Source organism: Pleurodeles waltl, chromosome 5, assembly GCF_031143425.1.
Source record: "Pleurodeles waltl isolate 20211129_DDA chromosome 5, aPleWal1.hap1.20221129, whole genome shotgun sequence".
Taxonomy (NCBI): domain Eukaryota; kingdom Metazoa; phylum Chordata; class Amphibia; order Caudata; family Salamandridae; genus Pleurodeles; species Pleurodeles waltl.
In genome coordinates, this window is record NC_090444.1 from 990,717,814 (window position 1) to 990,735,324 (window position 17,511).

The window sequence follows — 17,511 nt, forward strand, 5'->3', positions numbered from 1 at the left end:
GTGTCTCTTCACAAGCTCCGATATTACGTCATCCTGATACTACAAAGAAATTTATAGTTGTCACTGATGCATCAGATAGAGCTATTGGAACTGGGTTACTACAAAGACAAGACGATGATGGCCTCGAACATCCTGTTGTTTACCTATCCCATGTCTTGTCAGATGGAGAACAAAACTATTCCGTGTTGGAGAGGGAATTACTAGCATTAAAAGCTGCCTGCAAGGAATGGAGACATTTTCTAATGGGTTCACAGGAAACGTTTGAGGCTATAACAGATCATCGGAATCTACAATGCCTCCGCAGTTTTCAATGCCGGAATAGTCGGCAAGCCAGATGGGCTTTCTTTTTTAGGCGATACAATTTTGTAGTAACATACATACCTGGATCCCAAAATGTTGTAGCAGATGCCTTATCCCGCCGATATCCGGAGAGCACAAATACTACTTATCCACACATTACAGAGCCATGTCGAACAGTGGGAGTTCAATCCTTTCTCAACCGTGTGAAAGCAGAGTATCAAAATGTACTAGTGGAAGAATGGAACGCTTTAAATTCCCACCTACAGAAGCATCAGGACTATTACTATCATAAAAACACCTTATTTTTGCCTACTAAGAAGGTGCAAATTGAAGCCATGCAAATGTGTCACAACTCCCCTATTGCTGGACATTGTGGAATTAGGACCACACAGGAACTGCTCCTCCGCTCCTTTTAGTGGCCCACGTTGAAATCTGATGCTGAAACATATGTAAGATCTTGCCCAATATGTGCTCAAACTAAGACACCTCGGACTAAGTCAGCAGGTTTATTGATGCCCTTGCCTGTGCCATCCGTTCCATGGCATACGTTGAACACAGATTTTATATGTTCATTGCCATCCTCTGCAGGCTATCAGGTCATAATGGTAACGGTTGACTCTTTTACTAAGATGGCTCATTTTTCTGCCCTAAAGAAATTACCTACTGCTAAGGAAATGAGTCAAGTATCTCTATGAGATATATTTCGATTGCATGGCCTCCCTCAAGTAATCATTTCCGATCGAAGACCTCCAAATGTGTCCCGTTTTTGGAGAACATTTGGTAAGTTTTTACATATTGAGGTGGCTCTATCATCCGGGTTCCATCCTCGGACCAGTGGTCAAACTGAATGCCTAAATCAAGGATTACAACAATATTTACACTGTTTTTGTAATGCAACTCAAAGTAGTTGGTCTTCGTATCTACCATTAGCTGAATTTTCCTATAATAATACAGTCCATAGTGCAACAAAGTCCACATCTTTTTTTTTTGTATTTATGGTTTCCACCCTACTGCTTTTCCTACCGTCACTAATAAGGATTCCTCTGTTCCCGCAGTTACTTCAGTTGTTCGAAATCTCCGTCAGGTTCAGGACCAGCTATGTACCAATCTCTTAGCTACAAAACGTTACATGAAGAAGGTAGCTGATACTCGGAGTAGTCCTGCACCATCTTACCAGCCTGGGAACAAGTTTGGCTTTCTTCTAAGGTTTTGCCTTTTCGCCTGTCCCAGAATAAATTCAAACCCCGTTACTATGGCGCTTTTAGAATCCTGCAGGTATTTAACCCAGTCTCAGTTTGACTTCCTCTACCATTGTCTTGTAAGGTTCATCCTGTTTTTCATGTATCTCAACTCACACCTTTTATTCCTGACCCCTACAAGAGAAATACCCATTGTCCTCCTCCTCTTATGGTTGATGGCCATCCTGAGTATGAAGTACAAGAGATATGCGATTCTCGCCTTTTTTGGAATCGTCTCCAATTCTTGATTCGCTGGAAGGGATACCCCATTAGTGATTGTTCTCGGGAGGATGCTTCCTCAGTCCATGCTCCTCGCTTGGTTGCACATTTTTTCAGCATTTTTCGGACAAGCCTGGAGCTTCGGGGAGGGGACCTACTGTGCCACGAAGACCGGCGGCATCCCACTTGTGGGCCACGGTCAGATCGGCAGTCCGCAACTCGGACGGCTGTTTCTGCCGCGGGCTGCTTTGTGGGTCACAACCTGTTTTTTGGGCTGCAGCGCGACCTGAAACTTTCCCTTTGGGCTCTGTTTTACCCTGAGCCCACCTTTTACCCCCCTAGTTTTTACTTACTTGTTTTTTTACTGTTTTTCTTCTTTTTTTCTCTTTTTCTTTTTTGTTTCTTCTTGGACATATTTTCTCTTTCCCATGAGTCTATGTTTCCTTCCCTGCATGCTTTGCTCCCCTACTTTTATACTACGGCTATTTGTCCATTTACTTTAATGTGGCTTTTCCCAATCCAAGATAGTGTCTTTAAACTTCCTGCATGTCACTTCCTGTTTGTCAGTATATAAGCACAGTTGGTCTTCTGTTCCTTGTGTTGAAAACACTTCCGTTCCGGTTGTGCTCCTCGCTCTTTTATCCTGTGATTTTGGACTTCACCTGCTTTTCCCGGTCTGCAGTTTTTGTTCCAGACTTTTTGTGCCTCACTTTTTCTTTTCTTTACATCTTTTTCAGGAGTTCCTTGATCCGAGGTTTTTCCCAAGTTAGTTTTTTTTCCTCTGGGACTCCTTCTGGAGGTTACGGCCTGCTTGGTGTTCTGTTATCAGCAGCACTGTGGCTACTAGAAAGAGTCGCCCCTACCTTGGTCAATCCAGAACAAGCAAGAAACCTGGTGGTGTCCAGAGACTGGCAGATTACAGCGTTAAGAGGCGTTCAGGTTGTGACAGGCATAGCTTTCAGCTCACATAACTTCTAGTATATTTTCTGGTTCTGTTGGTAATACTATTTTCTCAGACTAGTTTGCCTTTTGTGCATCTTGGTATGGTGCTAAATGAATTTGTTCAAGATGTTCACTAACAGCACTTGTTGCTAATTATATAGCCTTATTTTAAGTTTTCCTTAATTGAACTACCAACTTAAATTGGCTTTCTGTTGTAATGATTATGTGAAATGTAATTAAGCACTTTTTCTGTGGGTCTTTAATATGCCATTTTCATTAATAATTTAGGTATATGCTCGACTTTTCAATGGTAGGTAAGGCAGTTTCTTTAGATGAGACTCTGTCCAGGCTCAGTGATGATCCATAGGATATGGATATAATGGATTTGACATTGAGATAGGTTTGGTGTCTATTGTTCTAGGGCACTGTGACCATAGGATAGATTAGGCAGTTTTGATAGATAGATATGCACATGACTTAAATAAGGCACGAGCACCGCTAGTTCCACATGGCCTTCTTTATGAATATTGGGCCAATTAGGAACTGGGTGGCTTCCACTAAAAGGGAAAGGATTTGATCTAATTCATATAGTGTTGTCTGCTGTTTCCCTAAGGGTGACTGTTGGAAATGGGGTCTTTGGTTGGCAGTCAGGTTACCCCCTGTCCAACAAGGACCCTCACTCTAGTCAGGGTAAAGAAGAATCACCCTCAGGTAACCCCTGCTCACCCCATTGGTAGCTTGGCCCGGGAAGGTAGGCTTAACTTCAGAGTGCTAGGTGTAAAGTATTTGTACCAACACACACAGCAGCTTAATGAAGACCAAATCGACAAAAATCCAACTTACACAAGTCAAGTTATTATTTTATAAGCAAAAGAGTCTTAAATCATTTTGTAAACCGGTAAAACACTATTAGCGTTGAAAAGTACCTGGGTAGCATCAAAATAACACGCATGGGCGAGTGTGCGTCGAAAAAGGTAAGCGGTGCGTCGATTTCTCACCTGCAAGTGAGGTCGTGTGTCGTTTCTCCGTCTCCGATCGGCGTGTGCCGTTTTTCCTCCCCGCAGGGGAACGATGTGTCGATTTGGTCTATGTGGGCTGCATTCTGCTTCACATATAGATAGAGGAATGTGCAAGGTTGCCTCCATTGGCGCTAGGCAGCCTTTATACACCAGCTCAGGGGGAAAGGACAGAAATATGCCGTATGCCTTAAATACGGCACATTCCTGCCCTTTCCCAGTGATGCAGCGCAGCAAGGTAACTTGCTGCACTGCACTGTGCCATAAATATGGCCCAAAGTACTTAACCAGCAGAATATTAAGTCATTGAAGATTATTCTAGCCGTAAGGCTAGTACACCAAACAGGTGTATACTGAATTACATATTTATATCTTGGAAAGTGCAAGTATGCTGGTATATCCCCTAAGATTTACCATTCCAGGTTCTTCATTAGAATGGTTCAATTGCTCTCTTTGGCACTTATCTCATTCAGGTTAGACTACTGCAATGTGCTCTACCCAGACCCCAACAAGACTGTAACTATAGTTGGTCCAAAATGCGGCTGCAAGACTGATTCTTGATGTTCACAAATCTCAATGAGTTTTGGCAGGGATTCTGAAGATCCATTGGTCACCTTTGAACAAACGAATCACTTTTAAAGCTCTATGTATTATTCACAAGGCACTGCATAACATCAGGCTTGGGGGAATTAAAGACATGTTTCAATGGTATATTCCCTCCAGGCAGCTTCGATCCTCAAGTTAAAATCTTTTAATTGTTCCTAAATACCGAAAAGCAAGGTGGGGAGGCAGAGCCTACTCGTTGGCAACATTCAAGCTATGGAACTTCCTTCATTCTATCTACAGTCTTCAGGCTCACGCTCAATTTCGTAAGGCCTTAAAAACCGTTTTTTTTACTCTGTAATGGATGCCTCTGAACTTGTGCTCATGGAATTTCTAGTGCCATCTTCATTTTCCCTTCTTAGGCCTAACTGTTGTCAGTGCCTGGTCACATTCAGGCATTTGTTTGCACTCAATAAATCTCTTTCATTTCATTTCTCTTTAGAAAATCATTTATCTCAGGTCCTTGGTTAAGGATGTTCCATTTAAGTTGCAGGCTTTCTCTGTCTCCCTTAGGCACCATTCCAAGCATATTTCTAGCAGCCAGCGTCCAACTCTCTCCCCCTTGTTCCAAAAGGCAGGGGTTTATGTGATGGTTAGGTCCCCCGCTTCAAAACGTAACGTTTCCTTTTCCTTTTCAGGCCAATAGAAAACACTGTAATTGAAGCTCCAGTAACATACTAGTTCTAACCAGAAAGAATGAGCTAAAATAACCTATATACCTTTTTTTTCTCATTTAACTATATAACGTCACACCTGTAATGATCTAACCAACTGTAAATCATCCAAAATTACATGAAGCTTTTTGTTCTGACATACATATTATTGAAATAGCCAAAACATTGGCTCAAATCCTAGTTGCTTCTCTGTCCCAGTAAAACTGAGTAGCAGCCACAGTCTTTCAGCTATAGGAAGCACGAATGACACTAGAACTTTATTCTAACATTGCACTAGAAAGAGGTAAAGTGTTCTCATGGTTGGTTAATGCACTCAAGACCACAGAAGCAACAGCCTTACATATTATTAAAACTGTGTGCATAAAACCAGAGATAGAATTAGATGTTAAGACTGTAACAGCTTCATCATGCTAATTAAAAAAGAAAGTACTCTGGTCCTCTTGTGTCTGCAGCCTGAGAGACTGCAGGAATTGACTGACGTTTATAGAGACAGAACAGGTGGCGTGTAAGTAACATGTTGGATAAGAAGTATGAAAGTCATTGCTTTTCACTTTCACATATGTATTAGGCCACGTGTGAAGGTGTGCTCATGCTGATGCCATCGAGTGATGACATATGACTTATGAGAACATGTACTAATGCTACACATATGCACAATCCCACTGCTGTCCTTATTCAAGTAGTAAGAGTGCATTACATGGTTTTGCTTAAGTAATTTATTATGGACTACATGAACTGTGATGCAATGCACTAATGTCCATTAGAAAATACATAGAATTGTTCTAGCAATGTATTAAATGGCTTGGCCAAATGATGTAGTCATCTTTTTATTATGGACTACATGTACCATGATGCAACACAATAATGGCCCTTAGGAAATATATGTGCTAGAGCTAGCAGCCAGTGTGTTTGCTAATTGTTTGAGTGTCTGGTTGTGAAGCGTGCCATTATGGTGTCTGATTTGCCACCACACGCGTCCTGAAAAATAAGATGCCCCCAGCAGATCATACATTTGACTTACCTGTTCTACTTGTTGCAGATGTTTCTATGCTGCTGTTACAGTCCCTGCTATATAATGGACATTATGAGTTCCTCCAGGGGTTCCAGTGGTGCTTCAGTTCTTCGGCCACCTACGGTTACCACACCTTCGTCTTCGGGAGTCAAGGTTATCCTTAATTTGCATGTGAAACTTTTCCACATTCTTGCTAGTAACCACAACAGTTTTGTCTGCTGTTGTATCTGGACCCATATCTGTATTTTTGTTGCCTGTGTCACAGTTGGTAAGGCTTTCCCAAATAGCTTGCCTTTAACTGCAAAACACTCAAGTCAAAATTTCTAGCTTCCGTTGCTGAATTTTCTCTTGCTGTTCCTGCTACCTTTATACTCAGGGTCCGGGCTTGCCATTGTGCATGAAATGGTGGATATAATGAATTGCACTAATACTTCACCAGTATGTGGTATCCAGGGTTACAGGTTACAGAAGGTTGCAATAGTAGATTGGGGAATGTAGGTTCCAAGGGGGTTCAGAGGATGGCGTTTGAGCGAGAGAAGATGCTGTATGGCAGCTGGGGTTGACATGTATTGTACAAATATAAATTATCTGAGGTATCCAGGTGGAAATGACAATGCCTCAAGGCCCAGATTGATCACTGCTAGCAGAGGCCACGGAAAACAATATCATCAGCAAGTGGTGAGGAGGAAAATAACTACCGTTAGCAAGAATTTTGGGGTGGTTTGGGCACTGGACTATCTCTGCTGCTGGTATTGACTCATCTCTGGCTGTGTCGCGGTTGAGCTCCAGAGTTTTGAGAGGGAGCAGCATATTAGTGGGAGCTTGTATGCTCCAACAGACTTGTGTGTGCATGGGCTTCACCAAGCATGCATGATAGGCAGTGCGTGAGCTTATGAGCTCTAACGTGTTCACACGAAATGACTTAATCGAGCACCACAGGGAAGACTTTCTGCTCTCCCAAGCGCAGAAATTGCACATGCGCTAGCTGCTACAGTTACTTCCTCGCCCCAAGAGGTCACGAAAATCCCCCTTCTGTTTCACTTTCTGGACAAGAAAAGCACAACCTACCTCATTGTTGCAGGGAGTCACTGAAGGTCCTGATTGGGTAGAGAGTCCTAGCTCAGCCACATTAGAGGAAAGTAACCGGGCAGAGCAGGTTGAACTCTTTCCTCATATTTGGGGAAAGCTCCCTATAACGGCAAATTTGACTTTAATTGGCGAGTACCATCTCAGCCATTTTAAAGGATAGATCCTATGCTAAGCAAGGTGAATCCTCATAGATGCTTCTCCATCACAACAGGGAGTTCCTCTTGTACTAGAAACGCACTCTGTACCAGTGCTAATGCTAGTCAATCAGAACTGGTGTAGAGCCTTGAGTATCATTTCAGATACTGATGGCTATTGGGGGTGCAAGGTGTTGTGCACATAACCCAGGTGCCTAATTGGGCATCAGTGTCTTCTGGTGGTGATGCGGGCATTGGTAACTCATCTTTGGATGTATGGTTGTGATTCAGTGGGACTTGCATAGTGAAATAGGTAAAGTAGGCAGGAAGTGCCTGAAAGCACACAATGCAGAATATAACACCTCCTCCATTTTCTTTAATGTCACCAGAGGAACTGACTTTGAAGTGGGTTAAATGGAAAAAGGGTATTTTTACATTATGCCAGAGTGTTTGGTGCGACATTGAGTGCAGAGAGATAGACTTCTCTCCTTCTGCATTGTCTGGGTCTGGAGGGGCAGCAGGTCTTTGAACATCTCCCAGAGTTGGATAATACAGAGGCGGACTGTCTGTGTGAATTTGAGGGGGTGCATAAATAATCTGGACAAACATTAATTGGTGAAGGTCAGTACAATATTGGAGTGTTACCATTTAGGGAGAAGGGTTTAAAATGAACAAGAATCTGTTGAAGATTATGTCACACATTTGTGTAAGCTTGCACCTTCGTGCAAATTTGAAGGGAGTGTAGAGGAGTGGATCAGGGACCAATTCATGTTGGGGTGCAATATAGAAAAGGTAAGAGATAAGCTCTGTCAGAAGGATGCTCCTACACCAGATTAGGTGTTTCTTATTGTAAAGAAAATAGAACATTCATTAGAGTGTGTGCAGGTGATCAGCAATACAGCCAGAGAACAAGTGCGGTGTGTAGTCAAGTCTGAAGGTGAGGATACACAAAGGAAAACATTAACTCTGAAGCATTTCAGATGTGGGGTTGTGAGCCATATGGCCATTGACAATAAGGCGGTCATTCTGACCCTGGCGGTCAAAGACCGCCAGGGCGGAGGACCGCGGGAGCACCGCCGACAGGCCGGCGGTGCTCCAATGGGGATTCCGACCGCGGCGGTAAAGCCGCGGTCGGACCGGCACCACTGGCGGGCTCCCGCCAGTGTACCGCCGCCCCATTGAATCCTCCAAGGCGGCGCAGCTTGCTGCGCCGCCGAGGGGATTCCGACCCCCCCTACCGCCATCCAGATCCCGGCGGTCCGACCGCCGGGATCCGGATGGCGGTAGGGGGGGTCGCGGGGCCCCTGGGGGCCCCTGCAGTGCCCATGCCACTGGCATGGGCATTGCAGGGGCCCCCGTAAGAGGGCCCCTAAATGTATTTCACTGTCTGCTGCGCAGACAGTGAAATACGCTACGGGTGCAACTGCACCCGTCGCACAGCTTCCACTCCGCCGGCTCGATTCCGAGCCGGCTTCATCGTGGAAGCCTCTTTCCCGCTGGGCTGGCGGGCGGCCGCAGGCCGCCCGCCAGCCCAGCGGGAAAGTCAGAATTACCGCCGCGGTCTTTCGACCGCGGAACGGTAACCTGACGGCGGGACTTTCCGCCCGCCAAGGTCAGAATGAGGGCCTAAGTGTCCTGCGTGGGAAGTGGTGTGCAAATTGTGTGGTGTTAAAGGCTACTAGGAGGAATTGCAGGTCGCAAAAGAGGAGCAGCAGAGTAAAGAAGTGGGGGTTTCAGACATTTATGAAGAACAAGAATGTGAGGATTTGCGAGCTGGCAAAATAGTTCTTCAGGTGCAGCAACAAGGGCGAGAGAGAGGTCTGGAAGACTATATATGGGGACGGTTATAAAGTGAAAATGTTATTTGAGTCAGGAGCAAAAATTACTTTTATTCTCAGGATTTTCTATGAGGAGCAATTGGGGGTTAAGCTGAAGTTGTTAAAGCCAGACATAAGCCACCCATCAAACTACTGCCTTACTTTATGGGTCAGTTGGAATATAAAGGATGGATTACAGCAGATAAAATGTATATGTCCTGCAAAGAGGACAAGCATAATCCGTTGGAACCATCAAGAGGAGATGCTGGACTCGAATAGTTCAACACAAATTCTCTTAAGAAGGAAGGTCAGCTTGGAGCAAGCAATGCGTGGGAGAATGGTGAAGGGTCAAGGTTGCATGCAGTGGGGATGACTCAAGATGACATTGGCCAAGAACAAAGAAATGTCTGGCAAAAGGAAAGTGTTCAATAACCAAGTGGGTCAGACAGATTACACTCATGACATAACTTTGAAAAAGAATGCTGTGCCTGTTGTCAATAAGGTATGAGGAATTCCTCTTCTGATGTGATAGACCATGAAAGAAGAGTAGACAGGCTAGAAAAGGAGGAAAAAACTGAGGAGGTTGAGGTATCGGAACGGGTTGGCGCTGGTTGTTTTGGCTCATAAAGCATGAGGTGACATTAGATTCCTTGTGGATCTAAGAGGGTTGAACAAGGAGATTGTAGTGGATGTATTTCCCTTGCCAAACATCACAGACATGCTTAGAAAACTGGATGGGGCAAGGGTATTCTCCACGTTAGATCACCAGGTGGCAAATCACCAAATTGTGTTGGGGGAACAATCCAGAGATTTATAAGCCTTCATCATACCTTTTAGGGTGTTTAAGTTTACAAAGATGCCCTTTGGGTTGATCTCCGCAGTCTCTGCATTTCAGAGGGCCCTGGAGAATTTGTTGGAAGGTGATTAGGGGATTAAAGTCTACCAGGATGATGTATTAGTCTTTGTTAGTACACTACAACAACCCAACTGCTGTTTGAGGATGGTTCTAGAGAGATTTTAACACCAAGGTCTCACATTGAAAATATGCAAATGTAAACTAAGTAGCAAGGAAATCATCTACTTAGGACATAAACTGATAGAGGGATGATGCATTCCAAGCAAATAATTGATGGATATAGTTAAATAAGCTGGCGGCCCCCGAGAATGAGGAGGATTTGATCAAGTTTCTATGTGTAGCTAAATATTATCACAAGTTCATTCCACACTTTGCAGCTAGGGCTTTTAACATGAGTAAAACTGCTGAAGAAAGGAGTAAAATTTGTGTGGTTTACACAGTGTGATCAGGTGTTTAATGATCTCAAAGGGGCATTGTCAGAAGCGCCTTCATTAAAAAGTTTCGAAACACAAGACAGGTGAGTGTTAATAGCAGATGCTAGTGTTAAAGGACAGACACAGTTGTAGAGCTAGGGAAAGGCTGTGAAGAACTAGCATTATACTTACCAAGGAGTTTGAAGGGACCTGAGAATCACTATTTGGTGATTGAAAGAGAGGCTTTAAGCATAGCTTGGGTTAGTAAAAAACTGAAAAAGATTGTATGGAGTATACATTTCATAGTGAGAATGGACCACAAACCACTTAGAGAATTGTTTGATTAACCCCTTCGCTGCCAGGCCTTTTCCCCCTCCTGTGCCGAGCCTTTTTTTGGCTATTTGGAGCAGTTCGCGCTTAGGCCCTCATAACTTTTTGTTCACGTAAGCTACCCACGCCAAATTTGCGTCCTTTTTTTCCAACATCCTAGGGATTCTAGAGGTACCCAGGCTTTGTGGGTTCCCGAGAAGGAGGCCAAGAAATTAGCCAAAAAACAGTGAAAATTTCGTTTTTTTTAAAAAAATTGGAAAAATGGGCTGCAGAAGAAGGCTTGTGTTTTTTTCCCTGAAAAGGGCATCAACAAAGGGTTTGCGGTGATAAAATCACCAGCTTCCCAGCTTTCAGGAACAGGCAGACTTGAATCAGAAAACCCAATTTTTCAACACAATTTTGGCATTTTACTGGGACATACCCCATTTTTACGATTTTTTGTGCTTTCAGCCTCCTTCCAGTCAGTGACAGAAATGGGCATGAAACCAATGCTGGATCCCAGAAACCGCAACATTTCTGAAAAGTAGACAAAATTCTGAATTCAGCAAGGGGTAATTTGTGTAGATCCTACAAGGGTTTCCTACAGAAAATAACAACTGAAAAAGAAAAATATTGAAATTGAGGTGAAAAAAACATCAATTTTTCTCTATGTTTTACATTGTAATTTTTTCCTGCAATGTCAGATTTTCGAAAGCAATATACCGTTACGTCTGCTGGACTCTTCTGGTTGCGGGGATATATAGGGCTTGTAGGTTCATCAAGAACTCTAGGTACCCAGAGCCAATAAATGACCTGCACCCTGCAGTGGGTTTTCATTCTATGCCGGGTATACAGCAATTCATTTGCTGAAATATAAAGAGTAAAAAATAGCTATCAAGAAAACCTTTGTATTTCCAAAATGGGCACAAGATAAGGTGTTGAGAAGCAGTGGTTATTTGCACATCTCTGAATTCCAGGGTGCCCATACTAGCATGTGAATTACAGGGCATTTCTCAAATAGATGTCTTTTTTACACACTGTCTTACATTTGGAAGGGAAAAATGTAGAGAAAGACAAGGGGCAAAAACACTTGTTTTTCTATTCTATGTTCCCCCAAGTCTCCCGATAAAAATGATACCTCACTTGTGTGGGTAGGCCTAGCGCCCGCGACAGGATACGCCCCAAAACACAACATGGACACATCACAGAAAACAGACCTGTTTTTAGCAAAGTGCCTACCTGTAGATTTTGGCCTGTAGCTCAGCCGCCACCTAGGGAAACCTACCAAACCTGTGCATTTCTGAAAACTAGAGACCTAGGGGAATCCAAGATGGGGTGACTTGTGTGGCTGGGACCAGGTTCTGTTACCCAGAATCCTTTGCAAACCTCAAAATGTGGCTAAAAAAACACATGTTCCTCACATTTCTGTGGCAGAAAGTTCTGGAATCTGAGAGGAGCCACACATTTCCTTCCACCCAGCGTTCCCCCACATCTCCCGATAAAAATGATACCTCACTTGTGTGGGTAGGCCTAGCACCCGCGACAGGAAACGCCCCAAAGCGCAACGTGGACACAGCCAAATTTTTGAAGGAAAACAGAGGTGTTTTTTGCAAAGTGCCTACCTGTAGATTTTGGCCTGTAGCTCAGCCGCCACCTAGGGAAACCTACCAAACCTGTGCATTTCTGAAAACTAGAGACCTAGGGGAATCCAAGATGGGGTGATTTGTGTGGCTGGGACCAGGTTCTGTTACCCAGAATCCTTTGCAAACCTCAAAATTTGGCTAAAAAAACACATGTTCCTCACATTTCTGTGGCAGAAAGTTCTGGAATCTGAGAGGAGCCACAAATTTCCTTCCACCCAGCGTTCCCCCACATCTCCCGATAAAAATGATACCTCACTTGTGTGGGTAGGCCTAGCGCCCGCGACAGGAAACGCCCCAAAGCGCAACGTGGACACAGCCAAATTTTTGAAGGAAAACAGAGGTGTTTTTTGCAAAGTGCCTACCTGTAGATTTTGGCCTGTAGCTCAGCCGCCACCTAGGGAAACCTACCAAACCTGTGCATTTCTGAAAACTAGAGACCTGGGGGAATCCAAGATGGGGTGACTTGTGTGGCTGGGACCAGGTTCTGTTACCCAGAATCCTTTGCAAACCTCAAAATTTGGCTAAAAAAACACATGTTCCTCACATTTCTGTGGCAGAAAGTTCTGGAATCTGAGAGGAGCCACAAATTTCCTTCCACCCAGCGTTCCCCCACGTCTCCTGATAAAAATGATACCTCACTTGTGTGGGTAGGCCTAGCGCCCGCGACAGGAAACGCCCCAAAGCGCAACGTGGACACAGCCAAATTTTTGAAGGAAAACAGAGGTGGTTTTTGCAAAGTGCCTACCTGTAGATTTTGGCCTGTAGCTCAGCCGCCACCTAGGGAAACCTACCAAACCTGTGCATTTCTGAAAGCTAGAGACCTAGGGGAATCCAAGATGGGGTGACTTGTGTGGCTGGGACCAGGTTCTGTTACCCAGAATCCTTTGCAAACCTCAAAATGTGGCTAAAAAAACACATGTTCCTCACATTTCTGTGGCAGAAAGTTCTGGAATCTGAGAGGAGCCACAAATTTCCTTCCACCCAGCGTTCCCCCACGTCTCCCGATAAAAATGATACCTCACTTGTGTGGGTAGGCCTAGCGCCCGCGACAGCAAACGCCCCAAAGCGCAACGTGGACACATCACAGAAAACAGACCTGTTTTTAGCAAAGTGCCTACCTGTGGATTTTGGCCTGTAGCTCAGCCGCCACCTAGGGAAACCTACCAAACCTGTGCATTTCTGAAAACTAGAGACCTAGGGGAATCCAAGATGGGGTGACTTGTGTGGCTGGGACCAGGTTCTGTTACCCAGAATCCTTTGCAAACCTCAAAATGTGGCTAAAAAAACACATGTTCCTCACATTTCTGTGGCAGAAAGTTCTGGAATCTGAGAGGAGCCACAAATTTCCTTCCACCCAGCGTTCCCCCACGTCTCCCGATAAAAATGATACCTCACTTGTGTGGGTAGGCCTAGCGCCCGCGACAGGAAACGCCCCAAAGCGCAACGTGGACACATCACAGAAAATAGACCTGTTTTTAGCAAAGTGCCTACCTGTGGATTTTGGCCTGTAGCTCAGCCGCCACCGAGGGAAACCTACCAAACCTGTGCATTTCTGAAAACTAGAGACCTAGGGGAATCCAAGACGGGGTGACTTGTGTGGCTGGGACCAGGTTCTGTTACCCAGAATCCTTTGCAAACCTCAAAATTTGGCTAAAAAAACACATGTTCCTCACATTTCTGTGGCAGAAAGTTCTGGAATCTGAGAGGAGCCACAAATTTCCTTCCACCCAGCGTTCCCCCACGTCTCCCGATAAAAATGATACCTCACTTGTGTGGGTAGGCCTAGCGCCCACGACAGGAAATCCCCCAAAGCGCAACGTGGACACAACCAAATTTTTGAAGGAAAACAGAGGTGTTTTTTGCAAAGTGCCTACCTGTAGATTTTGGCCTGTAGCTCAGCCGCCACCTAGGGAAACCTACCAAACCTGTGCATTTCTGAAAACTAGAGACCTGGGGGAATCCAAGATGGGGTGACTTGTGTGGCTGGGACCAGGTTCTGTTACCCAGAATCCTTTGCAAACCTCAAAATTTGGCTAAAAAAACACATGTTCCTCACATTTCTGTGGCAGAAAGTTCTGGAATCTGAGAGGAGCCACAAATTTCCTTCCACCCAGCGTTCCCCCACGTCTCCTGATAAAAATGATACCTCACTTGTGTGGGTAGGCCTAGCGCCCGCGACAGGAAACGCGCCAAAGCGCAACGTGGACACATCACAGAAAATAGACCTGTTTTTAGCAAAGTGCCTACCTGTGGATTTTGGCCTGTAGCTCAGCCGCCACCGAGGGAAACCTACCAAACCTGTGCATTTCTGAAAACTAGAGACCTAGGGGAATCCAAGATGGGGTGACTTGTGTGGCTGGGACCAGGTTCTGTTACCCAGAATCCTTTGCAAACCTCAAAATTTGGCTAAAAAAACACATGTTCCTCACATTTCTGTGGCAGAAAGTTCTGGAATCTGAGAGGAGCCACAAATTTCCTTTCACCCAGCGTTCCCCCACGTCTCCCGATAAAAATGATACCTCACTTGTGTGGGTAGGCCTAGCGCCCACGACAGGAAACGCCCCAAAGCGCAACGTGGACACAACCAAATTTTTTAAGGAAAACAGAGGTGTTTTTTGCAAAGTGCCTACCTGTAGATTTTGGCCTGTAGCTCAGCCGCCACCTAGGGAAACCTACCAAACCTGTGCATTTCTGAAAACTAGAGACCTAGGGGAATCCAAGATGGGGTGACTTGTGTGGCTGGGACCAGGTTCTGTTACCCAGAATCCTTTGCAAACCTCAAAATGTGGCTAAAAAAACACATGTTCCTCACATTTCTGTGGCAGAAAGTTCTGGAATCTGAGAGGAGCCACAAATTTCCTTCCACCCAGCGTTCCCCCACGTCTCCTGATAAAAATGATACCTCACTTGTGTGGGTAGGCCTAGCGCCCACGACAGGAAACGCCCCAAAGCGCAACGTGGACACAGCCACATTTTTGAAGGAAAACAGAGGTGGTTTTTGCAAAGTGCCTACCTGTAGATTTTGGCCTGTAGCTCAGCCGCCACCTAGGGAAACCTACCAAACCTGTGCATTTCTGAAAACTAGAGACCTAGGGGAATCCAAGATGGGGTGACTTGTGTGGCTGGGACCAGGTTCTGTTACCCAGAATCCTTTGCAAACCTCAAAATGTGGCTAAAAAAACACAAGTTCCTCACATTTCTGTGGCAGAAAGTTCTGGAATCTGAGAGGAGCCACAAATTTCCTTCCACCCAGCGTTCCCCCACGTCTCCCGATAAAAATGATACCTCACTTGTGTGGCTAGGCCTAGCGCCCGCGACAGGAAACGCCCCAAAGCGCAACGTGGACACATCACAGAAAATAGACCTGTTTTTAGCAAAGTGCCTACCTGTGGATTTTGGCCTGTAGCTCAGCCGCCACCTAGGGAAACCTACCAAACCTGTGCATTTCTGAAAACTAGAGACCTAGGGGAATCCAAGATGGGGTGACTTGTGTGGCTGGGACCAGGTTCTGTTACCCAGAATCCTTTGCAAACCTCAAAATTTGGCTAAAAAAACACATGTTCCTCACATTTCTGTGGCAGAAAGTTCTGGAATCTGAGAGGAGCCACAAATTTCCTTCCACCCAGCGTTCCCCCACGTCTCCCGATAAAAATGATACCTCACTTGAGTGGGTAGGCCTAGCGCCCACGACAGGAAACGCCCCAAAGCGCAACGTGGACACAACCAAATTTTGGAAGGAAAACAGAGGTGTTTTTTGCAAAGTGCCTACCTGTAGATTTTGGCCTGTAGCTCAGCCGCCACCTAGGGAAACCTACCAAACCTGTGCATTTCTGAAAACTAGAGACTTAGGGGAATCCAAGATGGGGTGACTTGTGTGGCTGGGACCAGGTTCTGTTACCCAGAATCCTTTGCAAACCTCAAAATGTGGCTAAAAAAACACATGTTCCTCACATTTCTGTGGCAGAAAGTTCTGGAATCTGAGAGGAGCCACAAATTTCCTTCCACCCAGCGTTCCCCCACGTCTCCCGATAAAAATGATACCTCACTTGTGTGGGTAGGCCTAGCGCCCGCGACAGGAAACGCCCCAAAGCGCAACGTGGACACATCACAGAAAACAGACCTGTTTTTAGCAAAGTGCCTACCTGTGGATTTTGGCCTGTAGCTCAGCCGCCACCTAGGGAAACCTACCAAACCCGTGCATTTCAGAAAACTAGAGACCTAGGGGAATCCAAGATGGGGTGACTTGTGTGGCTGGGACCAGGTTCTGTTACCCAGAATCCTTTGCAAACCTCAAAATTTGGCTAAAAAAACACATGTTCCTCACATTTCTGTGGCAGAAAGTTCTGGAATCTGAGAGGAGCCACAAATTTCCTTCCACCCAGCGTTCCCCCACGTCTCCCGATAAAAATGATACCTCACTTGTGTGGGTAGGCCTAGCGCCCACGACAGGAAACGCCCCAAAGCGCAACGTGGACACAACCAAATTTTTGTAGGAAAACAGAGGTGTTTTTTGCAAAGTGCCTACCTGTAGATTTTGGCCTGTAGCTCAGCCGCCACCTAGGGAAACCTACCAAACCTGTGCATTTCTGAAAACTAGAGACCTAGGGGAATCCAGGACGGGGTGACTTGTGTGGCTGGGACCAGGTTCTGTTACCCAGAATCCTTTGCAAACCTCAAAATGTGGCTAAAAAAACACATGTTCCTCACATTTCTGTGGCAGAAAGTTCTGGAATCTGAGAGGAGCCACAAATTTCCTTCCACCCAGCGTTCCCCCACGTCTCCCGATAAAAATGATACCTCACTTGTGTGGGTAGGCCTAGTGCCCGCGACAGGAAACGCCCCAAAGCGCAACGTGGACACATCACAGAAAATAGACCTGTTTTTAGCAAAGTGCCTACCTGTGGATTTTGGCCTGTAGCTCAGCCGCCACCTAGGGAAACCTACCAAACCTGTGCATTTCTGAAAATTAGAGACCTAGGGGAATCCAAGATGGGGTGACTTGTGTGGCTGGGACCAGGTTCTGTTACCCAGAATCCTTTGCAAACCTCAAAATTTGGCTAAAAAAAACACATGTTCCTCACATTTCTGTGGCAGAAAGTTCTGGAATCTGAGAGGAGCCACAAATTTCCTTCCACCCAGCGTTCCCCCACGTCTCCTGATAAAAATGATACCTCACTTGTGTGGGTAGGCCTAGCGTCCACGACAGGAAACGCCCCAAAGCGCAACGTGGACACAACCAAATTTTT